The sequence below is a fragment of the Zingiber officinale genome, chromosome 1B, assembly GCF_018446385.1.
Source record: "Zingiber officinale cultivar Zhangliang chromosome 1B, Zo_v1.1, whole genome shotgun sequence".
NCBI lineage: Eukaryota > Viridiplantae > Streptophyta > Magnoliopsida > Zingiberales > Zingiberaceae > Zingiber > Zingiber officinale.
In genome coordinates, this window is record NC_055986.1 from 1839639 (window position 1) to 1867579 (window position 27941).

A 27941-nucleotide genomic window follows, 5' to 3' on the forward strand; every position below is an offset into this window, starting at 1 on the left:
TAAAATTAAGTCAAATTACTAATTACGTTTCAATTTTAATTAAGTTTAATAATTATTAAAATTAAGTTAGATTTCGTTTCAAATTAAGATTATTTATTAAGTTTAGATTAAGTAAAGTGGGAATTATTAATTAAGTTTAAGCTAGTTGAATTAATTAAGTTTAAGTTAATTGATTAATAAAGTTTAAGTGAATTGAATGAATTAAGTTAAATTAAAATTAAAATTAAAATTAAGGTTAATTATATTAAGGATTATTTAATTATGGTGAATATTAATTAAGGATTATTTAATTAAGATTTATTTCATTTAAAATTTAATTAAGGTTTATTTAGTTTAATATTTAATTAAGGATTATTAATTAAGGTTTAATTAAGATTCATTAATTAAGGATTATTTAATTAACTTAATTAATTTGTTTAGATTTAATTAATTAAATTAGATTAATTAAATAAATTTCGAATTAATTAAACTAGATTTATCAAATTTATTTTGAATTAATTAAGTTAAATTTTAACTTAAGTTTGTATTGATTAAGTTAATTGATTAATCTAGGGTTGATTAATTAAATAGGATTAATATGAATCTTGAATTAATTGAGTTTAGGTTCTCTTGGCTAAATTAAATTAGTTGAATGTTAATTAATTAAATTGGATTAATTAAATGAATTTATTTAATTTATTTTGAATTAATTAAGTAAGATTTATTTACTTTGAATTCAAATTAAGTAAGATTATCTAGACTAGTTGGTATCATCAAGCTCTCTAGTTTATGTTCTCTTGGATAAATTGTAAATATTGATTTTATTACTTTTAGTAATTAATAGATTTCTACCAAGATGTGTCATATTGTGTGCAACAAACCGTAGTGTAGAATTGTATAATTTTGAATTTGAAATTTGTAAAATCTCCTGTGCATTTTTGCAATCATACAACATGCTTAATGCCAAACAGCACTTTGTCTACAATATTTGGAGTATTTTTATCAACTTTTTACATTACAAATAGTAAACGTGCCCAATTTTTTCCTAAATTTACCAGGAAAACAAGATTCACCAAATAACCTGGAACAGATTATTAACATGTCCTAGTAACAATTTTGATTTTGAAGTATCTTGCTCGAGTACAGAATGATAACATCTATGGTTATGAAGAACCGGTTTCCCATGATTCTAGAAATTTAGATAACAATATCCCTCCTAAGGATTTGTTACCAAAATTACAAGAGTAAAACTTTAAAAGCTGAAAATTTCAATCGTCGTTTCAGAATGGCTGCAGCAATAGAAACACACAAAAGGCGGACACCAAATGATGTATAAGAGTGACGGTTGCCTCACTTCCAACTGTTGTCTGTCCTCGAATGTGAGTAGGCCTCAAATAATGTTGTCGAAAATGAAATATCATAGATTGCACAGCCTTTCAACCTAGATGGAGTTGAAGCAATTTTGCTGAGATGAAAAAACAAACTTATCCAGTGGATTGACAGATGCGGACTGGCCGATGAGGTTTTGGAGCTACAATGAATAGAATATCAGAGAGCGTCAGTATGATAACCGTCAATAAGAGAAAGTGGTATGAATAAGTAATCATTTTAACAACAAAAGGAAGCAGGCAGGACAATTTGTTGCCTATAAAAATCATGATATCAAATAGTGAAAGATATACCGCATGTTAGATGTGAAAAGAAAAAATAAATATTTTTTCAAATATGTACCCTTGGAGGCTTGGATTGAGAATCTATCCAATGGTTATTTATTTAGCTCATCCCATAATCTCAAAGAACAAAAGTTCTTAAATCAGTTAAGTTAATTAGATAGGAAATGACTATCAGAAATCACATTCAATTCCGCTAACATGAGGTCCAGTATTCCAAGATTTCAAATATAGCATTGATAAATAAAGACAAATTATTTTTAAAAAATAAATGGTTCACATAATATATAATGATTGAGGCAACAAAGTTGATCGTCAAGAGATTCACATAAATCATATATGGACAATATTAAATAAGAAAAATATTGGTTGGAGTTACCATTTGGATTTCCTTGTTCATAGAAACATCTAAAAAGAGCAACAGCCTCATCTGCCATAACCCCTCCTTTACATTCAAAGCCCTTGGCCGGTAAAGCACCCTCTAAGAGAAAAGAGAACTATAAGCTTAGCTCAGCAAAACTTGAAAATGATTTACTCTAAAGTAAGGGGAAAAAAATGAAAATAATGGCTACAAAATATTCATGGAAGGTAAATTATATAGAAATAGTCACAGGCTTATCAAAGAGCACTAAGACATGCTTAATTACTTCAATGGCCTCTTCAATGAGAAATATAAAGTCAAAAAATATAAAGCCGATACATATTACATAGATGAGAAGTTTAACTGTAACATGCACTTTTCCCTTTTTGTTTTGTTAAATTCTCAGATCTCCATATGTCCAAAGAAGCTTCAAACTATTAGGATGACAAAAAATTACATAGATGAGAAGTAGAGAAAAATAATTTTTCATCAAAAACAAGAAAAGAGAGTAAGCAAGGGCTCAAAACAAACTAAAATACTATGCAGACCTGTAATTAACTTTGCAAGTTCCTTTTGCCCTCTATACAAATATATAATTGTCATGGAGTTTTGTCAAATGATGTTTAAATTTCATTGTCTTTAAGGGGAAAATAAAAGAATCAATTCAAAAGTAAACCTTGGCAATTTCTCAGTGATCTCATGAAGGGATAAAATAGATCCACAGCCTCCGAATTTGTCATTAGCACAGCCATAAAATACTTTCCTTATGCCTATATTAAAGTCATTGAGAGGAATAAATAACAGTGTAGTAACTGAAAGTACAAAAATCCAAGCAGAGTAGCTTTAGCAAACCAAGAATGGACAAGGCTGTTGCACACATGATGCAAGGCTCACAGGTAACATAAAGATCACATTTTGATAATCTATCTGCAACTTCCAATTGACAACCAATCTTTTGCCACTCTGCAAGCAAAGTATCAATAGCTTCCATTTCTGCATGTCTAGTAGCCTGAACATATAAAGGGAAAAGACTGGCATCAACGTTCATCCAATTAAACAGTCTAATTTACAAGACATGAAAAAAATTTAAGGCCATAACCATGTTGAGTTGGACAAGTGAAATTGTTTGTCTAATGACAATTAACTAATAATTGTTAGGATGGAACATAACACTGACAATCATTGCAAGATAAGAGCAAACTACTTGTTTAACTTCCCTACGGAGAAACAATTTCAATGAGGAATACATGACTAGCATAGAAGAGTGACAAGCATATAGGAAAGAATCTATCAGAAGAATCCTAAAAAATTGAGTTGGACTTGTACTTTGCTCTTCATTTTCTTTAGCAAAAAAGAAAAAAACAGAGTGGGAAAGAAAAGATAAAGAAATCATATTGTTCTATGTTTTCCTCTGTATTACTTCCTTTCAATTTGGGTGCAAATTTTGTCTTCAAAAATAATAGAGCTAAATATTCATACTTGATAAAAAAAATTATTTCAAATCTACTTTTTTACTTTATGGTAGAATTTTCCTAGTCACTTTGGAGGAAGAAAAGAGGAAGAGAAACTTAAAATTTATGTTTTAAAATATATTTATATATATATAATTTTAAAATTTAAATTCCTCCTCCTCTTTCAGTTCCTCCCTCCAAAAGTAAAAAACTCTACTTCTTACTTCCCACTAAGGAAACTAAAATAAGAAAAATATTTTTCAATCCTTTTCAAATGAATTTATTCTCTATCCTCTTTTTTTCTTACTGTTTCCTTCCATAGAAGAAAACAGAACTAAAAAGAATATGATGGGATTTGTGTTAGTAAAAATTGATCAGCAAAGTATACAAACATGTTTGGTTCAGTTATTTTGTTGCACATAGGCTATTAAAAACCCTGAGTAAATTTCTAAGCAGTGCAAGACACACAGAAATATTGACTACTGCAAACAATCTGACACTTTCTTTAAAGACCTATTAAACGAAACTATTTTTCACAAGTACACAACTAATTTAATAATTTATGGGAATCCAAGATCCAACGTAAGATTTTTGTCCATGCCAACAAACAATTTCTCAGTAGAATCAAATTTCTCCTAGTAAGATGGTTCTAATTCTTTTCTAAACTAAATTTTCACACAAATAAAACCTAACAAGGGTGAAGGATCCAATCAGGAACTAAATTGGTAAACATATGATATCCACTCATCACTTAACATATGATTTATGCTATGATATGTTTGAGATACTTAGATTTTGCAAAAAAACATTTATTTGCCCAAAGAGTTCAGAAGTAGTGACTAACTGAATTTAATTTCACATTCATAAGGCAAAATTTTCTTCTCGAATGCTGCTATTTGTGTAACTAAAAAAGAAAGACGTTATTTATCGAGCTTCCACATATTTTGCATATCTTAAGCAGAGGTAAAACTAGGGAGAGGATGTGAGTTTCTGATTGACAAATAAATTGTCATGGTATGGAAATAATGCGTAAGCATAGATTAACCTCTTACACATCAAGATCAACATGATCAAGAGTGAAGGTATCAATTAGGTAGCAAATGGAATTCACTAAATTAGTTAATTACACATGTTAAAGATATGAAGGATCAATGATGGTACATTTTAATTAGTGTTCATATATCAGCAATTGATGGTTATCCATGAAAGGGGGAGAGAGCACATATAGCAATTTTTGGTTAAGTTGAACAACTGAAAGTAACTAATAAAGTTTCAAAACAAATTAACTTGTAATTCTTGATAGGATATTGCCATGTCAGACATTTGCCTGATGAAACTACAAACATTAAGAGACTTGAAAGAACTCTAAGTAATGGATGTAGTTTCTGGAACATTTGTGGTACCTTTTAACTAAAATAAAATTTGAAAGACATGAAACTACATATCAGATTTGAGTTACAATTAGCAAGCTTGCTAAATTAATTGGAGAAAAAAAAAACAAAAGAAAAGGAATTTATACATACATGCATACATATATAAATGTATGCATATATAAAAAAACATAAGTAGAATAGATCTGAGACATACATTCCTTGTTGCAGAGGTATATGGTTGCTACCTGAAGAGATAACTTTTCCATCCTTCACTATAACACACCTAAATGAACAAAAATTGTAAATAACAGAACAGGGTGCCTAAAACAACTGGTATTCCAAGTAAATGTTATCATGGTTACGATGTTACATTGCAACTTGTGATGAAGAAAAGTAAATGAAAGTGACTTGTTCATCAAATATTGAGATGAAAAAAATAGGATACATCCAAAGCATCCCAGGAACAACGATAGTACTCAACATCAGATTATCTAGAAAATGAAAAAAAAATACACAAATGTAGGTATAACAATTATAGTCAATATCAACTGCCTTAAAATATAAACATGTGGCTGTACAGAAAAGAAGTGTCAAGGTGTAACAAGAAAAACCCTCTACAATTACAAAAGCTTTTAGAATCATGTCTTATTTACATTATCAATTGCACCCTAGCTTAATATATTGTGAGCTCTAGAAAACAAGTCTAACAAGCCTCTTATAACAACAACAACAACAACCAAACCTTTTCCCACTAGGTGGGGTCGGTTGTATGAATCTTTTTACGCCATTGAGCTCTATCTCCTATTATATCATCATCTATATTTAAATAAATTTTATCTTGTTTTATTGTTGTTAACCAAGTCTTTTTTGGTCTTCCTCTTCCTTGTTTGATATGTATGTTTATCATAGTTTCACATCGCCTAACTGGAACATTTATTGGTCGTTAAGTACATGTCCGTACCATCTTAAACGTGTCTCTCGGAATTTTTCCTCAATAGATGCAACTCCGACTTTCTCTCTAATACTCTCATTTCTTATTTTGTCCATCCTCGTATGTCCACACATCCACCTTAACATCCTCATCTCTGCAACTCTCATCTTCTGCTCATGTGCTCGAGTCATAGCCCAACATTCAGCTCCATATAACATAGCAGGTCTAACAGCGGTCTTATAGAATTTACCTTAAAATTTAAGAGTTACTTTACGGTCACATAAAACACTCGACGCTCCCCTCCATTTCACCCATCCTGCTTGTATTCTATGTAAGACATCTCTCTCAATCCCTCCATCATTTTGCAAAAATGATCCTAAATATTTAAATCTCTCGGTTCCGGACAACTCATCCTCTCCTATCTTAACAATTGTTTCATTACTTCTAATATTGCTAAACTTAAATGCCATATATTCTGTCTTTAATCTACTAAGCTTAAAACTTTTCCCTTCTAGTGTTTCCCTCCAAGATTTTAGTTTAACATTTACTCCTTCACGTGTCTCATCTACCAAAATAATATCATCTGCAAACAACATGTACCACGGTACTGTGTCTTGAATGTGCGCAGTAAGTTCGTCCATAATTAGTGTAAAAAGATAGGGACTTAGAACTGATCCTTGATGTAACCCTATCTTTATTGGAAATGCTTCAGTTACTCCGCCTGAAGTCTTTACTCTGGTCGTTACATCGTTATACATATCCTTAATTAGTTCAATATATGTTATGCTAACACCTCTCTTTTCTAAAATTCTCCATATAATTTCTCTGGGGACTCTATCATAAGCTTTTTCTAAGTCAATGAATATCATATGTAGATTTTGTTTTTGCTCCCGATATTTTTCAATTAATTGTCTAAGAAGATGTATAGTTTCTATTGTCGACCTTCCAGGCATGAACCCAAATTGATTTTCTGTCACTGTGGTCTCCTTCCTTAATCTTTTTTCTATTACTTTTTCCCAAAGTTTCATAGTATGACTCATTAGTTTAATACCCCTATAGTTTGCACAATTTTGTACGTCTCCCTTGTTCTTATATAAGGGAACTAGAGTACTTATCCTCCATTGATCAGACATTTTTTTCGTTTTCAATATCATGTTAAATAATTTTATAAGTCATTCAATACCTTGTTTCCCTAAGCACTTCCATACCTCTATCGGAATATCATCTGGTCCAACGGCTTTTCCATTGTGCATCTCATTTAAAGTTTGTTTTACTTCTGAAGTTTGAATTCTACGATAAAAATTAAAATTTCTATGCTCATTTGACCTACTTAAATTACCTAAATTAAATTGGTCACCTAAACCTTTATTAAAAAATTGATGAAAATACATTTTCCACCGCTCTTTTATTTCTCCATCGTTTACTAATACCCTATTACACTCATCTTTAATACATTTTATTTGGCTAAGATCTCTTGTTTTCCTTTCTCTCACTTTAGCTATTCTATAAATGTCTCTTTCCCCTTCTTTTGTATCCAATTTTTAATATAACCATTCAAAAGTTTCATTTTTTGCTTCACTCACTACTTTCTTAGCTTCTTTCTTTTCTATTGTATATTTTTTTAAGTTTTTCTCGTTCTTACAAATATATAATTCCTTATAAACTATTCATTTTTCCTTCACTTTCTCTTGTACTTTCTCATTCCACCACCAAGATTCTTACTTAGTGGTGCATGTCCCTTTGACTCACCGAGTACACTCTTAGCTACTATTTTCAACTTTGATATCATCTTATCTCATGTTGTAATAGAATCATCGTATATTTCACCTAATGTTTGTACTTCTACCTTCTCCTTAAATATATTTTGCTTCTCATCCTTTAACTTCCATCACTTAATTTTAGGAATTGTATATATTTTCTTTTTATTGATACTATGTTTGATGCCTCTTAATCTTTTAAATTTATAAAACTGATTATAAATCCTCTTAATTGGCTCACAATTATTCATCCTTATGAAGATAAACTAAGGTGCCACACTATCCCACACTTAACACGATGTTCTTAGATCCCAGGCTTAACTTATATCCCAAAACTACTCCTTATTGCTAGCATGTGAAAAACCAATAGTTGCTCTACCAACACAAAATGATTCTTTCTCACAACACCTAAAATTATGTCACTTGCATAGTAATTGTCACAATCTACCTAGATGATAGCATTATCACATTAATTATATTAGGCCCAACCACAAAATACATAAACTAAATTACTAATAGTTTATTTATCTAAGCTTCACATGGATAGGAGCCTCTTTGTATATGTTTGTGATATCCCTAGTTTAACTAGGAATCAGATTAAGTGGTTCAGGTACAATATTAATAGTGAAAATGTAAAAAATAATTATGATAATATAGACTAAATAAAGATAAAATAATATTATATTTTTCTTCTAAAATAAATAGAGACCAAAATAATATTATATTTTAGAACATGAACAAAATGCATCATTATTCTCCACCAAAAAACTCTTAATCCCATCAAGATGGTAGACAAAAAATCATGATCAACTCTTCAAACTGACTTAAGTATGATAAGGTACATTCAAACAAAGTCCTTAGGAAGCATATTTTGACGCTTGTGGAATGTCAAAGAATAATCCAAATTCCAATTGTGAAATCCATCCTCTTTCATGAGCATAGTCATCAATATTAAAGAGATCCTTCCAATGGACAAAAAGGTCAAGGTGCAAATTACAACAAAGTTGGACTCTAATACCACTTATAAGATGGGGGGAAATTTAAATTGTTGCTAAATAATTAGAAAAAAGATGACATTTTCTATAGGATTTACAATACCTACCTTCATTAGGGCTTGTAAACTAAACTAAGTGTACTAGAAGTGGTTGAAGTAGAAAGACTAAAATTATATTTTTCAAACAAATAGAAATGTTTTAAAAATATATTTCAGACCCAAAACACATTTAATTTATTGTGCTGGTTTTGATTTATATGACTTTCTACCTTTAGTGAAATCACCAATTGAGGCACGCCCACCTATATTGTGCAATGTCATGTTGCCAAGGGCATTAATGCACTTGACATTACAATGGATCGTCAATTTACCTTTATCATAAATAATACCATTGAACATAAATTTCAAACTCTATACAAATCTAAGCTTGGAAACATTAAGACAAAGCAAAATGGTGTTAACTTCAAGTGCATGATCTTTTTAAGTGACCAACAATCCATCAACAATAATTAGTAGAGTTTCCTAAAAACAGTCCAAGTAAAAATGACCAGGGAACTTATCGGATATTTAACACAATCATGACATAAATCACTACTAAGAAAAGGGAAATGATAATTGATAACAAGATGAGTCTTCCACCGAGTTAAAAGAATTAAAAGGTACACAAACATCACACAGAGAAACATTATAGTTACCCAACTGGAACTTCTAGCTTTTCAAGTGCAAGCCTAGCCTGATAAAATAAGAGAACAAAAAAAATGAGTTTCATATTTGTAGTATGAGAAAAAGTAGGCATATAAGATAGAAACAAAAATCCAGTCACTCAAAATAGCACTTAAGTTTTTCCTGTGGTGTTTTTGTCAGATTTAGAGGACCGAACAATGGATGAATGAATGAGCCAATAGATATTGTTTAATCTATTATTCAACTCATTCATTCAGATAAATGAATGAACGGAACAATTAGTTTATTCCTCCATCTCACCCATTCAGTTGGAATGAAAGTTGAAGTAAAGATAACTAAAATTCAAATAATCATAATAATAATAATAATAACCTCCTCTCCATAACTACTTTCCAGTCTTTTCTCATTTCGTCCAACCAACTTCCAAATATTCCCAACTCTCTTTCAATTTGTAAACAGAAATATTTAATTAATTTGAGAATAAAATGTGCAACCCTGGGACATATGATGTAATCTGAAAACTAATCAATGATTAACAATTAAAACAATAAGTAAAGGTAAGATCATTCCGCTGTGGTTGAATTTCATGCAGCCACATGCACCAAATAAATTTCTAGGCTGCTACACAATTAGTTCTGGAGAATAAAGAAAACACAACTCTATCAAGCATGTAGCAACTTATCAGTTTTAGGCTCCGCTTGTTCTGTGTAACATGTTTTCTTAAGAAATATTTTTCATTTTCCAATCTTTGGTACAATGTAAAAAGATAGTCAATGAAAGTATGGGAATTTTGGAGGAAAATGAGTTTATCTCAAATGAGTGGAAATCATTTTCCTTCCCCATGAGCCTTCCACCAACTAATCTTATCCTTCATGTAAATAAGTGGATAAATATTGTTTCATTTATCCTTCCACTTGTTTCCTGCAAGAATTGTTGAATATTATTCCAATGATGTTTAAATATTATTTAATCATACTTCTACTGGTTTACTTAAAAGATATGGATGAGTGACGATATATGTGACTTGCATGACTCGTCTAGCCAGTGCGCTCCGCTCACTTGATTGGAACACCTAAATCATTCATACCGGCCCAAGTGTGCTTACCTAATCTCCCTAAATCGAATGACCGTTCCTTGGTCATTCAGCCCACTCGGTCACCAACCTGCTTAGACCAACCGTCGACAAGATGTTATTATTGGTGATGTTGTATCAACATGGACAAATGTTATAATTTCCATGTTGACAAGATTCCAAATGGTACCAACCAAGATGGTCAATCTTGGTTGACATAGTTCAAAGCTAGGCCCAAATAGGAAGATTTTCTTCCATGGATAATACTTCAATTTTGCATGTCAATCATAGGAGAAGGAGATGAAACATGAAACACTAACAAGTGAGGGGAAGAGAAGCGAAAATGCACCGACTAGAGCACAAGCAATAGCAAAAAAGAGTGATAAAAGCATCAGGGAAACCAGAATTTCAAATGTTTACAACGTTATGTTTATGAACATAAGAAGAAATTAATTCAAATATTAGATATCTTGGAAGAATTATTTAATATGTAATTAGAAAATTATAAGATTAAGCTTAATAACGTGCTATAAGAATCAATGCTCCTAATACACTCATTTTGATATTAGAAAGGTATATTCGTTAATTGAAATTCTTCTTGTATTTTTGTAACTTATTGCTCTTAAATTTTCATCCAAACGATTTTATAATTCATATAGGCTTATATTTTGTAGTAAACAAGTTTGGTGGTAAACAAGCTAAATAAAAGAAAATTATAGAACTAAAAATCATTTGTGTTCATCTAGGTGTACTTTAAAGAGTGACGAAACATGGCAATTGTTCATGACAAGATACTGAAATTTCAAAAATAAAGAATGATAAAATAGATCTAAAAAGGAAACAATATATGAGCAATTTCAAATTACATCTCAGCAAGATAATTTTTTTAAAGAATTAAGATAACCTGTTCAAGGGCAAGCTCCATAAATCTCAGTTCAGCCAGCGAATGTCCAGTTTCTTGTGCCATCTGACAGCAAAACATGGCATTGTAATTCACAAAAAACTAGATTAAAAAAAGCTTCAATAACCTTCGACTAAAGAAGGAAAAAAAAAATTCTAGAATCCCAATGACCTAAAATATTCTTACTGAAATATAGTTTAGACTTTAGATGCATGAGCAACATAATTTGCTTGAAATATGAACTAAGAAATCGAACAACACATAGTATATTTTAATATATGAACTTTGCCCAACAAGAGCCTACATAACAAATGATCCTCCCTATCTGAATCACATAACAACTAAGTCGCCTTGAATCGACTAGCCTGGACTATCTTAATCACTCAAAGCATCATGTCCGGCCCGTCCAACATGCATGACACCTAAATTGACCGACTAAATATTGGTCAACCTGACCCAACTAGATTAATAGACTCGTCTAGACTGCCCAACCCATTCAAACCATTTGGCCTGCCCGAGTCCCCCAACCTAATTGGCCCACTTAGCTCAGCCCCAAAACATCCAACTGATTTGGACAGTGTAAGCCGATTAACCTGCTAGGCTCAATCAGAATGTCTGATCCAATTGAATCATTCATACCATTCTACTTTGCTAACCTGCCCAACGTACCAGAAGCTCTCACTAATTTCGAGCTCACAAGTTTAGCACTAGGACTTAAGGATAAGATTTGATGCTCATGAGTTGGTTAGGAGGGTTGCTATGGCTTTAGAATCAAAGATGGGCATTGTGTGGAAGAATAATTGGTAGGTATTCAATGTAGCACTAAAAATAACTAAACTTGTTGAAAAAGAAAAATATAATAAGAACGAAAGATGATTCAATATAAGGGATCTTACACCGTTTAATAGACCAATTCTTGGTAAAAAATTACTTGACTACTAATAAAACTAGCAAACTTTCTAAATAAATGTAAATGACTATGTCATCCTCTCTTATCAAAGAGAACCTGACATAGAGAATTAGACTATGTCGATTAGGGGAACAAAATGATTTGTCAAGTCTTGGGATACCTAACAAAGGTACAAACAAGCAATCAAGTGGTGCCTTAATAAGAGATAGTTCTAACACCTCTTGTTGGATCTTAGTGAATAAGTCAATTGTTGTATAGTAGTTCCTCTTTTGTGATCAATGTATCTTTTATGTTTGGGAGTACTCCTAGCGGTCTAAGTAATTTTATCATTTTATGCTTCCATGAGAAGCTCGTACTATTTATGTGTCAATGAATCTCTCAATCATATAGATTGGCAGTGACAAAGGAGGAAGACACAGAGTAGTCAAAGTGGCAAAAGTACCACATGTGAACAAATCGAAAGATAAAAAAGGGTCTCATTATAAAATATTAGATCCTCTATACTAAAAATTAAACTAATATTTAATTTATGTGGTACCTCTATATTATAAGCAATAGGACCAATTTTATCACAATCTGAAAAGCACTAGTGGAGAAAGCACAATGTTTCTTGTGGGAGTTTTTAAAAAATTGCTTAATGCTGATGTAGATAATAATGTAGTCTGGTCTCCTATACTGCATTACTTTTGTCTAGGAAATACATCTTTATGAATTTCCTAAAGATCATTACTCAATGCAAATTTTCAATTAATATTGATATATATCTCAAATATGCTTAGAAAATATCTAAGTTGACTCGAAAAGGTGGAAAGTGATAGGTAAGAAAAAAAACTAGTGATTAAACTAAACTAGCTAGGTGACAAGCTTTAGATAATTTGGATTGTTAATTCATTTTTTAGGATATTAGGATTTTCAATGTTTAAGTTTGGATTGTTAATTCATTTCTATTTATTATATTAGAAAATCACTATATCTACAATGCATAGATTTTTTAAAAGAAAATCTCCAGAACCAAAAGAACAAAATATTGGAGATGTTAGAGTTTAAGAATTTGATTTTTCACAAATACCAGCAAATCCTGGACTAAGGATTTCAATTTGTGCTTATAATGCTAACATCAAGATCAAGTTCGAAGGATATATTTGTAAAAAGGTTCATGTCAGCCTTCTGGTTATGAATTCCCAAAATGAAAATTTAGAGTAAGCCAATTTAGACGGGTTCAATCCTTCATGGTTTAAGGAATTTGGTATTTGGTGATTAGTTGGAATATAGTATAGAAAAAAATACCGCATATTGTTTGTATTGCTATCTCTTCGAGACAACTAAGGGAAAACAAGCAGGAGGAGAGGCTTTTGTTAGTGAAGGATTCACAAATTGGAAGGGTAAAGATAGGTTAAATATTCATGTTGGCCAACATGATAGTGAATATTATAAGGCTCTTTGATGAAGCAGGTTTACAATTGATCCAGAAGAAAAGACATTGACTAATTGAATTCATAGAACTAAAGCAGTGTATATTGATGAATCTTTTGTATCACAATGCCTGCTAGTGCAGATCTAGTAAACAAAGGCAAACAATTTAAAATAATTAACATGAAGACACAACAAATGCATGAAAATTCCAAAAAGGCACAATATATTACTAAGATCAGTAAGTTTATGCGTGGAAAGTTTCCACAAGCGCAATATTATTTATATCAAACATAAACTAAAATTAATAATTAACATAAACAAACAAAAAAGCAAGCTTATGGATGGGAAATGTTTCAACAATTTCAGTATTGGTCACAACCCTAGTCAAGAACAATGTTGTTTCACTGTCACCTCATATCGATAAAGGACATGGGTCTGCACATCTAACATATTTTTAGTGAATTTATAATGTCATAATCTCTTGACCAATCAACAATACCCTCGACCATTGTTCTAAAAGCATAAATTGTATATGCAACCACATAGGCGAATGCGGTAAGGGACTACCTTGCTGACTGTCGCAAAGGATTATCTAACTTAAATTGAACCACATATTTATCAAATCCAAGTAATGTCAAATTTAATATGGCTGTGACTAAACCATTTTGCCTAATAGACAAATAAGAAACATTTCCAATGTATGTCTTAGGTCCATATGTAAATTTTCTCTTATATATAAATTGCTTCAGTTGGTCAACATGCATCATTATGTAGTGTGTTTCATATCCTACACAATTGGTAACATGCATACGCTATTTTGTTAATCGAGCTAAGGTAAAGGACACAACAAACTTTCAATGGAAAAGTTCAGTATGCTTGTTCTAGTAAATAGGAACTTACCAATAAAGTATTGACTTACAAAGACTGATAAAGAACAGATTTCATAGTGCCTTAAGTTAAGCTAGAGTTTCGAATAATTTATTTCAACATCCATCCACCAATATATATGCATATATTGAACTAAGAAAACTGAAATGTGTAGCATGATGCAAAACACTATAAGTTCAAGGGTATAAAAAATTGGTGGTAGATACAATATCAGTAGGTTTGTTCTGATTATACTCCTTGTTCTTCGTCTCCACAACTTTCTCCAACGTCTTTTGATCCCAGTCCTCCATTGTCTCTAAAGAACATCAAAACCAAAGTCTAAGCATAAAAGAAATTATCTGATATATAAAAACAAAAATGACTTCCAGCTTTACAAACTATGTGCCAGAAGTCTTGCTCATTTTTCAACAACCATAACCAGTCATAAATCTCACACACTGTGTGCGATATGAATCATTTTTCTTTCCATAAATTCTAGATAAGTTCTTACAACTAGTATATCAAAGATATTGTCTACTCTTTTAATTGTTTTAAGACAAGTTTGTTTGTCTCCCTCTGCCCTGCATCTGATAGCTTAAAGATATTGAAAAACTTGCATTAACTGAAAAATTAACTCTTTTAGACCTACTAGTGCAATTATGCAATAGTATTTTGTCAATTTTCATAATCTTCTCCTATTTAAAAAGTACACAGGATAAAAGTTTAAAGAAGTTTTCTTTCCACTTCACGCTTTTCAAAATGATTGCTATAGTACTGATCCCAGTAGTTAACTATAAAGGAGAAGCAAATGTGATATGATTCTTTTGATTTACTCATAGACATCTCACATCTAAATAATAATCACTAATTCCCAATAGCCAACAACAAGTGTTGGAATTTGCCAGTTGTTGTAGTGCTGCATTTATTTTGATGCTAGGCTCTAGAGGGTGGATAGAGGAGGGGAAAGGATCAAGGGTGGGAAAAGATGAGCAATGAAAAAGGAAGAGAGAGAGAAAAATGGGAGGATGAAAGAAGGGAGGGAAAAGGAGAAGAGGGGAAAGGGAGGAGAAACTCGCCCGATCACGAGCTCGTGGCTAGGCCTAGCCATCACAAGCATCTGGCCTAGCCTGACCGTTGCGAGCTCACCAGGCTATTGGCTCATCGGTTGGTCACTGGATATGCATGGGAGCTGCTAGGTTTTGGCACGAGAGCGGGCCGAATTTGGCACGGGAGGAAGGAAGGTATGTTCATTCCACTAGATTTTGAGTGAATGGAAAAAGTATCAGAATTGTAGATGAATGGAAAAAGTATCAGAATTGATCTACAAATGGATTTGGAATCCATCCTTTCTTTAATTTTACACTAAGTGAATGAAGAAAAGTATCTCAACTCTCATTCAATCCATCCTTTTCTTCGTCCATCCTTTAAGGTAATTAGAGCATTAAAGTAAGGGCAATAGAAAATTTGAGTAAATATCAATAAATGACTTATAACGCATGTTAACTTGGAGAAAATGGGAGTATAAAACTTTTTTCATGTTCAGTTAAAAAATAACAATTTTTTAACACCCATAGTTTCACTTACTTTTTCTAACTTTTCTTCGAGTAAACAAGCCTTTTCTATTTTGGATGAATATCTCATGCCAACATTTTAATTTTCCTTCATTATCGACAACTAGCCACCACAAATGCACTCATAACTATGCCACTATTCTTCTCCAATGGCACTCAATTGAAGCACCTCCTTGGTCCCACAGCCGCACAATTCATGGCGGCCATCCAAGGCACATTTGCCATTTGGAGATATTTATACCTACTATCCTTCCTCATAAGCAAAAAGAATAAACTGTACACTACAAAAGTTGACAATCCTCTCAAGTTCACAAAATGAAGGAAAATTAAACTAGACCTATCATTATTATTCTTTATCTTCGCCGTATTGTCTATCTTAGTTCCATACTTTAAAAGTAAATTTAGTTGAATGGTTATACTATTAAAATAATTCTTGAACATTGATAAACGCAAAATGGGAAAAAAAAAAAAACTACTTAGCATGTTTTCACTAGTAGAACCTAATTGTGCATGCCCTCGGGGAAAAAAAAATCCCTCCTATCCCTTAGTCAACTTGGCGGTCGGCTATAAGCTGACCCCGTGATTTACTTCCCTAGGGACGGGCTGTGAGGGGCGCCCAAGGTGAGCGTAATCACCTTTTGCTACAACTAGTAGAATCTAATTGAAGAGTGCCATGCATGCAGCTAAAAAACTATGATAGATAGTTAAAAATAAAAAATAAAAATGCACTCTTGTTCGGGAATTATGTATTGTCAAATGCAGGCAACATGCACTAGAAATGCGAACAGAAATAACCTAGATCATGCCTGGCCTTCATCACACTTATCGTTGTACAGCTGTACAGGTCAATCTTTTCACCCTTCCTCTGAACATTTAGGTCATGTGAAAACTTGCACTTGAATCCTTTCTGACACTGCCCAATCTTGTAGAACTCGCACATAATTGACTTAGGATCAACACCTGAGCCTGAAGATTAATACTAGGGGTGCAAATGAGCCAAACCGCTCATGAGTCGCTTGTGACTGGCTCAGTCTAATATAATATATAATATATAATATATAATATACTAATTTATTTATTAAAAATTTTAAAAAAAAAAATCGAGCTCAAACTCAAACCCATAATTAAATATCGAGCTATAACTCGAGCTCAACTCTACAAGCTCAAGTGAGCTCAAGCTTGAGTCAAGCCAAGCTCAAGCCTTGGCACGTTTATAGCCCTAATTAATACCCACTTTAAAAAAAGGACTATTTTTATTTATAATCAAATACTCAAAATTGCAAATTCCTCTTGATTGATCGTGGAAGGAATAGTTAAGGTAAAGTGGGCAGCGGCGTGAGAGAAAACCATACTAACTGGAACTTTGGGCTGACTAACGGCGATCCTAAACAGATCGTCGAATTCCTTCTCGCGATCCTTCTCCTCTACCTTCTTCTTCGGCTCGTGACAATAAAAATGCCTTACAAAAACTGGTCCTTCATGTCCTCCTTTAAATAGTAAAAGACCGAGAGAGGAATATACCTTCACAGTGATCTTTGAAGGATCGGCCTTGGGCTGGACGGCCTGCTGCAGGTTCTGGACATATCTCTGGTCATTTTTGCTCTTGTTCTTGTTCTTCAGACCGAAGGTCTTGTCCTCGACGACCTTCTGCTTCTTAGCGAGATCTGCCTTGGAAGGCGGTAGCACCTGAGTAGAGAGACGAGGCGGAGTTTGTTCTCGATGATTTTCGATCGATAGTGGCGATATGCAATCGGATGAATGGATGCGCATGTGGGCTTCCGGGCCCACTTCCATTTTGGGGCTTCGGCGGAAAAGAGAGAAGAAGAAAATAATGATCAAAGGTCAGAATAAGATTTCCTTTGCAATTTGGCCCCTGAGATATCAGATATCAACTAAACTCTATATTGTGATGAAAAACTATTTCTTTGTAAATGTATTATCATCTAGATAAATGTCTTTTGTTAAAGAAATAAAATAGTTTGATCATTTATGTTATATTATATCATATTGGTTGCATTACAAATACATCATGTTATTCAAATTAAGATATTTTTTACTTTATTATGAACTCACAAAATGCAGTAGTTCTAAAATAAGGTACGACAATTGGAGAAAATCATGTCTAGACGGACGGAACAGATTTGCCTAGACAGAGCAGATTACACTCCTGCCAGTTGCCAATCACTTTAACTACGATGATCATCTACAGTTGGAGAAAATCATTCTAGACAGAGCAGATTTGCCATGGATGTCATTTACATTTACATTTACATTTACACAGATAGAAGGATCAGAGATGCAGAATGCAGATGACATCAACAGAAATTGAAGGATGGGTAAAAAATCACATTGAGTTGCTGGGAAAAATAGAATTGGTGTTGTGATTTTTTAACTTTCTAAACTAGTTAAAGTGATCATCGAAAAGAGTAGCATAATTAAGAGCTAATTATTAATTTTTTATGGGTAAATATCATTAACAATTTTTAATAAATTTTTAGCTGATTTCAACTTCGGTAAGAATAATTCATAGTTTAATTAAGGACTAATTAGTAATTTATTATGTATAAATATCATTAATAATATCTAATTAATTTTTTAACTGACCAGATTTATTTTCTAAGGGCCAAATTATAACCATTTTGATTTACCGAAAAAATAAATGAATAAAATGTTATCCGTTCTCATTCTTTTTCCCGTGACAACTTAAGATGAGACGTGATATTTGTTTGTTACATTTTATACAGTTTATATTTTTATTTCCATGATTATTCAGGATTGTATCAAGATATGAGACATTTATTTGGACAAATCAACTTTTTAATGTCTTTACGATCTAGAGAATAAAAATGGATTTGGTCACAAAGTTGTGTATTGATTGGTTTTGATAAGAAAAATATTTTAAAAATTTTAAAATATTATCTGATGTGGTGGATTTTGATAGTCTCCTGTGTCCTATGGAGTCAAGGGTTATATTGAACTAGAGGTTTTGATTAATTCAGTACATAAATTAATCAAATTAATTGAAAATCGATTTAATGTTAACTAATTGAATCGAATTAAAGTTTTACTAAAATCGAATTAATCGAATCAAATTAAAAATAGGTTATATCGGTTAACATTGAATCAACCGAATTTATTTAAAAAAATAATTTAAAAATTATACAAAATTAATACCAAATTAATCGAATTAATCGAATGTTCACTCTTATACTGAATTGTTGGTCAATGTCAAAATAAGTCAAGAAGGGCCTAAAGAAAATCGGGTGTAACCGAGACGATGATCAAGTTTCATCGGACCAATTAACTCTGACACCGATATCTACCATGGCTCAACCTTATATTCCAACATCATCTCCATCTCTACTTCTGATCCCCTCAGGTCCCAATAACATTTCAGTCTTAGCTCGTGATTGCGACATCTTCTGGCTTAGCCCCAGGTCCCAACAACATCTCCATAAATTTTTTAAAATATTAGCTGATGTGGCATATTTTGATAGCCTCCACGTGTCCTATGGAGTCAAGGGTCATGCTGAGATATCAGTCAAGGTCAAAATAGGTCAAGAAGGGCCTAAAGAGAATCGAGTAATTAACCTAGACGATACTCAAGTCTCATGGGACCAACTCCGATGTTGACATCTACCTTGGCTCAACCCAAGTCCCAACAACGCCTCCATCTCGGCTCCTGATCCCGACATCTTCTAGCTTAGTCTCAGGCCCCAACAACATCTCAATCTTAGCTCCTTATCCCAACATCTTCTAGCTAAGCCCCAGGTCCCAACAACATCTCAGTCTCTGCTTAAATCGTCGACATCCTCCCTGCCTCAATCTCAGACCCCGATACTCACTCAGTCTCGACTTCAGTCTCCGATATTCTCCTTGGCTCAGTCTTAAATCCAAGCACCCACTCAGTCTCAGCTTCAGTCACCAACATCCTCTCTCGATCCCGGCTTCATTAGCTAACTTCATCTCCATTCAAGGCCACTAAACATCGACGTTCCCACTCTGAGTGAACCTCAGATATGGTCGTTTCTATGAAGAGTATTTTGTGACACACGACATTAGTTGAGTAGAGAGGAGGTTACGAGGTTGTTAGATCTGGTTTCCTATATGCACTCCTATGAACATGTGGCGCTGAATGAATAGAGAGGCAACTAATGATTGTTGGATTTGGTCCCCTCATCGGCTCATACAATGATAATGCTTTGGTTGACATGAAGATGCTCTTCTGACAATTATATCAACACCCACGATAATGATAAACGATTCTGAACTCTCTCGAAAATTGCACCAAGTCTTCTCCTTCTTCCCTCTCTTCTTCTTTTAGTATTTTACAAAAAGCAAACTCTAATTTGAGCATCGGAGTGATCTGCCAGGATCTATCCATGACGTCATTCTAACCCTCTCCTCGAGTGCTCCCATAGGTCTTTTTGTCCTCTTCATCGATAGCTTCTGAGGAGGAGCGCATGCTAGCCCGTTAGTTGATTGGTGGCTTAACCGTCCATAATATTTGGCCGAAATAAATTGGTGCCGTCTGTGGAAAATCTGAACCAAAATGTTATCATGGTTAACACCATAAGAACCATTGACAACTATAACTTTGTGGAAGAGAGAAGTCGTGGTGGAGCAGCGGCCATCACACTAGAGAACATCAATGAAATGATCTCTAAAGCGTTGTAGGGATTCCTGCAACAACATTCACTTCTGCAACCGCCACTAGTTGTATCCCCTCCTCCCTTGTTAAACACACCCCCTCCTATGGGTAAGGTGCCATCGTCCTTCATAGAGATCCCGCCGATCATGATCTCAATCAACAAGTGTGTTACACTCCTAGGCGAAAATTCACATGAATCACGAGCAAGAGAAACATTGCCTCATGACCGCAAATTTAAGGAAAAGCTCATGTATCCAATAAAGGAAGTGTCCTTGGAACGCCTTTCTTTAGAGGAGTCCTTGAACAAGAACTACTCCGTAATTTTCGACAACCACAACTAAGTGAATACATAAGGTCGTCAGACCCAGAGGACCATTTGTGTCACTTCGAAAATGCATCACTGTTTTATCAATATATTGATGGCACTATGTGTCGAGTTTTCTTAACTACCATGTTAAGCTCAACTCGACAATGGTACAGTAGGCTCTTAGCTTGCTCAATTGCCTTCTTTGATGATTTCAATGCAGTCTTCTTATATCAATATAGTTATGCAAAGTAGCTATTTAGCTATATAACAAACGAAGTCATTGCTTACATGCAATTCCAGCTACCGCTACTTTGAATGACCGAGTGGACACGACATGACGAGTTAAAAGTAACTCCAGCTACCGCTACCCCAAGCAGCCGAGCAGACAGATAATATATGACTTACAACTCTCTCAACCACAAAGAAGACGTGATCGACAACATGCATACAATGCAATGATGAGTAAAATGTAAATACTCATAACCACAAATATAGTTATCACTATGCAACAGTATCACAAGTATATCCAAAAGTATAAACTTTAAACAATGTATGTATAAAAGAAACTAACATGTGTCTACTAAACAACATGAATAGCAAAAGAGACTATGTAGACATCGAGTATATCATTTCTAAGGTCAAGCACATAAGTATCAAGCTCACTCTAAATAAGAATAAAGTCAAGGTAATAAACTAAAAATCAATATACTAAAGAAGTCAAGGATGTTAGAACATTTTGGGAGATAGAGGGGGGATGATTAGCTCCAATCGCTTTGTTGATGATTTGTTGCAGGGAAAACTTGAAGCAATCGCTAACACTCGGATTTACTTGGTATTCACCTCCTTGAGATGATTAATCCAAGGATCCACACAGTACACACTATAATATGAAAAACACTCTTTCTCAGAAATATTCCGGAGGTGAAGAAACCTCATACAAGTTCAGATACAAGAAATGCAAATAAGAAACGCAAACTAGGTTACAAAGATTACGAAAATAACTTTATAACATGAACCTTTTGTTGGTCCTTGATCAATAGGCTAAAGGGGATGAATAGTCTTTCTTCGAATTTTTCCTACGACTTTGTTAGCGGAAGTAAAAAAATAAAATTGAAAACTAGAATAAAATACAACACAAACTCTAACTCGAGGATGTAACGTGGTTCGGAGATAAGAACTCCTACTCCACGACATGCCCTTGAGATGAGCGATCTCACAATTCGTTAGTGGATCAATTTCCGGCAAACTTTGGCTATCACCTCTTTCTTGGTGGAAAACCTTTACAACAAGAATTTTCCTCTTCTTCTTACAAGACGAAATTCGTCTTGTAATTCAAGCTTAGGAAAAAGAGAGAATAAGAATTTGAGCTTTTGAATCAGTTGAAGAACCCTATCACTTTCCTTCCACTATTAAATTAAAAAAAAACACGGAGCATTAAAAAAACTCAATGTAGGTAAAAAAAAACCACCGAATTTGCCTTCCACTTTCCCTAGCCGTACGCTCTGCCTCCGCAACATAGCTCTCTACCTCTTCGCAATCACCAACGCCGACCACAGAACTCCTCTCTGCCTCTCCGCACTCACTGTCGCCAGCCGCAGGACTCCTTTCTGCTTCTCCGCACTCACCGCCGTCTGCCGCTGCAGGACTCTCCATCTCTTCGCATCACAGGATCGCAACAAGAGTAAACAAACCCTTTGCTAACCACTCCACACTCCGTATGAAGCCAAAAGTTCAAAGCTAAAGGTAATCCTAATATCTAAGTCGTTAATATTATTTGGGCGACACCTCTCGACGCTAGCGAAGTGGTCACAGTTTTGTGAAATTTGTTTTGCTTTGATTTTTCTTGTCTATGATATTCTTGTGATTAGTTATACGTTTCTAGTTTTTGTACTTCTAATCTAAAATTTATAATTTGTGCTTCTGATTAAAATTGTAATCTGTGATGAGTAATTTGTATTTCCAATTTCACAATCTCACAATTCCACTGTTTCATTATTGAGTGATATCATTTGACTTTTTTTGGGTAATAGTTTAGCAATTGGTCCATCACCTTGGTGTTTCAGCTTATCTAACTTCTTGGTTCTTCTTGATTGCATGTTGAATTTTGTGACTATTTTTACGTTGTATTCTCAACTTGATGTGACATGATTTTCTAGAGGCTTAACTGCATTATGCATGTTTTGTTGAATTGTTTCTGGGATTTGTTTATGTCAAAAGTCCAAACCAGGGACGGAGCACCCAAGGGCTATCCTGGGCTATAGCCCAGCCCTGCTTACAACGTCAAGAGAAAGAAAAATTAATCGATCAATTTCCTAATGCAAGTAAATACAACCAAGCAGAAAACGAGAGGAGCCTCGGTCAGCTTTGACAATGTTCAACAGATCTTGTTGCTTTGCTCACTAAGAAAACAAAGAAGAGAAGAATTATAGCTGACTGTTATGGATTAATCGGAAGAAGAGAAGAATACTATTGTTCTTGCTCTTGCTAAACACAATGACAAGGGAAAATTGTCGCTTAAGGGCTGAAGTAAACTTGAAAGAAACTTGTTGTTGAGTTGTTGACCGGCCAACCAAAAGATGGTTGCTGCTACTGTTGAAAGCAAGGTGCTGCTTTTGTTGTTGAGAGAGGACAACAACAACAACAACTGCTATTTGTGAGAAAGGAGGAGAGGGTAGCTTGGGTTGCTACTGTTGAGAAGAGGAGAGCTGGAGAGGGAAAGGATGCAGTTTGGTGGTTAGAAGAAGAAAAAAAATAGCAAAGTTGCTGCTGTCGTCCAAGAAGAACAGAGTAGAGGTTGCACTTGGGAAAAATAGAGAGAAGAAAAGAGAAGAAGAAGAAGAAAGGCAACAAAAGAGTGGAAAGGTAAGCATCGTGAGGCGGTGCAGCTGCATACGTGGAGAGACAAGAGGAAAAAAATCCTGCCTAAGTCATTTTAAATTGATAGAATCAATTCATACATTTGGTCCAAATCAACTTCGAACAACATAATTTTTATCTTAATGTCTATCCAATAAATTTATATTTTAAACATATTACATTCTTATTTCATTTCATATTTGACAATTCAATTTTTCCCTGCTTTAAAATAGTAACATACTCACTAGAAATGAACTTAGATCTCTTCTACAATATTTTTGACGGACTTAACTAACTCGGGATTAGCCCAGTCCATCTCTAATTTCTGGATTCGTCCCTGGTCCTAACTGATGTATTTAGAAGCTGGTTGAGTGTATCAGCCTTTGGTTCCTGTCAGTTCCTTGCCTTTCTATCCTTAACTACAATGTTATTCTTATAATAAGCAATATGTACTCTTTGTTAGATTTTTTTTTTGTTGTTGAGGTTCCATGGTGTGTGAATATGAACCATCAATAAGCTCTAATTATTTTAAAATTTTGTCTGACCTAGGTTTAGCTATATCATACTTTGTTTTTTTGTTCAAATGGATCCTTTTGATTGAACCAATTGTTAGTAACACAATTTCTATAAGATATCTGAATCTTTTATCATTTATTTTATTCTTTCAAGAAATTTCACTACTCTCATTTATAATGTGAAAGTGTAACTAATTATTTTACCAACACAAAATTATATTACTTGAATCTTTCTATATTATGATAGCCAACCTCCACCCATGTGAAATAGGTGTTATTTATTCTAAAATGTTAGTAAACATATGATACATCTAGAGCTAAATATAATCAGCAATCACTATTATTTCATATGAAAATGAGCACAACAACTTCAAACTATAGTACAATTATTATGTCCTTTTTATCATTTTGTAAAAACAGTTTATGCAAGAACTATTATGTTCACCTTTTCATGCTGACAGAAAAAAATAGATTTGCATATCTGAAAATAAAGAAGATATATAGCTCATTTATAAGGAAGATCAAACCTAATTATATAACCGATAGAACAAAATAGTTATTATGCCCTTTATGCATGTTGTATGAAGATTAAATCTTGATGTTGCTTTCTCATAATTTTCTTTTTTTTTCTGAAAGAAATACAATAATGTCCATCCAAATATCAAAACATAATTAATATTGCTAATGATGCAATTAACATTGTGTTTGGCAAGGAAGCTCGGGGTAGAGTGTGCGGAATGGGCTTTGGAGTTACACCATCAAAAGTTGGAGCTCCTGTGTAACAAAATAGAACTGTTCAACAACTTCAAACTATAGTACATAACCTTCAACAACAAATGCAAGAAATGAGACAACAAAATCAGCTAGAAATGCAAGAAATGAGGTTCATGTTTTTACAAAGTATGAGCCAACAAAAGTATCAAGAACATATTAGTAAGAAACAACATATATAAAATAAGTTTGGTATGTACACTTAAATGCTTTTGAATTATCATGATGGCATTACTTGACATGATTTAGTTGTAAAATTAAATTACTAGTGGTGGCATTTGTAGCGGTATTGGGAATGAATTTGGTAGTAATAGTGATATCAATATTTGTTTAAAAAAAAGTGATAATTTTAGTCATGTTTCTCAAGTAATTATCTTAAAATTATGTATTTCTAAACCACAAAATTGTTATAATAATAGACATGGTTGAATTAATAACTTTGTATTGTTTATTTATAGTCAAATTTGAAGAATGTGAGTCATAGAAATATCCGTGCTAATACTAAAAGTAACTTGCTTCATTGGTCTACGAATGAATTAGTTGTTGCAGGAGGTTGAATTACATCTACAAATTCAAACACAAAAGTGCATCACATTGTTCTTAGTGGATTATATTGGAAAGTTTGGGTTGATAAGGTTTTGGTGGTAAAGGTGGACAAAATTCGACCAAATGATGAAATGCAGTTTCTCGATGACGCAATAGAAAGCACGAGTGCATGGTTATCTAAATTTATAATATTGTGTGGTCGATACATATTCTACTGATTTGTGTGCATTGATAGTTTAATGCGTGTTATATAATAGCTAGTTTGTAAGAGATTTCGTATTTTATTTTGGATCTTCAAACCTTCTATTTTGATATAATGAGAAATAATGACTTTTATTAATTTTGTGTGTGGATTAGATTTAAATTTTTACTAAATTTGTTGTAAAATTTTGATTTATTATTTTCGTCAATGAAATTGATTTTTTTTAATATAGATAAGAACATCAACAGTGTACGTTTGCATGCTGCGGATTACAATAATAACAGCATGCATTATGCACGCCATAGAAAATAATATTTGCAAACATCACTCGCCCATACTTCCATAGCAGTTTCTTAGTTCAAGTAAATTACATAGACATGAAACGTAGCTACATGAAAAAATTAAACTGGAAGGACTTCAGATTGTTCTACCATTGTCTCAAGCTGGTTCGCTAGTCAATGTCTCGTGCCTCATTTGTCCCATTATTTGGAAAAAAAAAGTTAAAGTAGTCGGGAGACTCAACATGTTCAAAATCGTGTTATGCAATAGTTAGCGTCTATAACTTAGTGTACTAAGGGAAACACATGCTACGTAACTTAAGACTTGATTTCTAGCATATCCGAGACATGAACACAAGCATAGGGGTCGTCATAAACATAAGAACATAAAATAAACATGAGCATGTACATAAGTATAGACACAAGCATATTTGCATGGTATAAACATACACAGATGAAAATAGATTAAATCCTGAATATATACATAGGCATAGACATAAGCATACTTGCATGGCATAAACATACATATAAGAATAGGCTTAATCGTGAGCATATACATAGGCATACATGAACATGAACATAGCATATCATGAACCTATCATATTCATAGCATAACATGAACCTGAACACAACTTGAACATATTATTATGGTGGCTTAGTTGCACGTGACCATTTCGTAACATAAGTTTTTGATCAAACAACTACCCTAGCGCTAGGTTGGCGGGAACCGCTCCTTGGAATGAATCCCCTACCCATATATGATTTTGGTGCGCTCCCCGAGCTTAGGTTCCCGGTTCATCCCATTGTCCCAATTCATGATGGTTATTTGGCAAGCTCCCCAAGCTTAGGTCTCTGGTTCATAACTTAACCCATAATAAGATTTGGCAAGTTTCCCAGGCTTAGGTCTCCGGCTCATAACTTAATCCATAATAAGATTTGGTAAACTCCCCGGGCATAGGTCCCCGGTTACACTCACCATGTTCATTTCATAAACACATACAATAGCATAACATAAACATAATCATGATCATTATATAGGCAGGAATATAAACATGTACATAGACCTAAACATAATCTTTACATAGGCATGCACACAAACATATCCGTAAACATGATTACTACATAAGCATGGAATGCAAATATTAACAGGTGCATCACTGTAAGTGGGTTTATTTCATGAGCATTCAAGGTTATCAAAATGAGAAGCAAAGAATAACAACATGAACCTACCTAACCTAGAGATCCGAAATCTAGATGTAGCCTATATAGTCCACTAAATTGTCATGATGTGAGGAGCAAGAGTAAACTCAAACATGCATACTAAATTCCGAAGGTTACAAGTTCTAGGAGCTAGTAAACTCAAACAAACCAAAATCGAAACTCATTTAGGGTATCTAAACATACATGAACTTGAGGAACTAAAATAAAACATGCTATGAGAAAATATGAAGAAATCGTAGAGTAACATTATGATGAATAAGGCCCCTAAAATAGAATTTAAAAAGTATTCTTATCATGTTCGAAACTTGCAAGGTCTATAACATAATTTGAGCACACACTCTCTAGTTTCTAAGGGTAAATACATGAAAAACATGAAGCAATGGTGGAGTGCATAACCTCTAAAATGAGTGAATAAAAGTCCTCTTAAATAAATATGAAACTTAGAATTCCTATACTACCATTTGGACATATCAAGTTTTCTAACTTCTAAGGGAAAACATCTAGCAAAAACATGAAGCAATTTATAGGAAAACTACATGGTGAATGAACCTCTAAACAGAATTTAAGTCAAGCCCTAAAGAATCCGAAACTTACTGACTTACCCTAAAGAATCCGAAACTTACTAGTCCTACAAATTCATGTGAGCATGAAAAGTTCCCT

General features: G+C 33.4%; 1 pseudogene; it reads right to left on the minus strand.

The window, feature by feature from the left end:
- Positions 1-925: 925 nt before the first annotated feature.
- On the minus strand, positions 926-17732 carry LOC122046404 (annotated as a pseudogene).
- Between the last annotated feature and the right edge of the window lie 10209 nt (positions 17733-27941).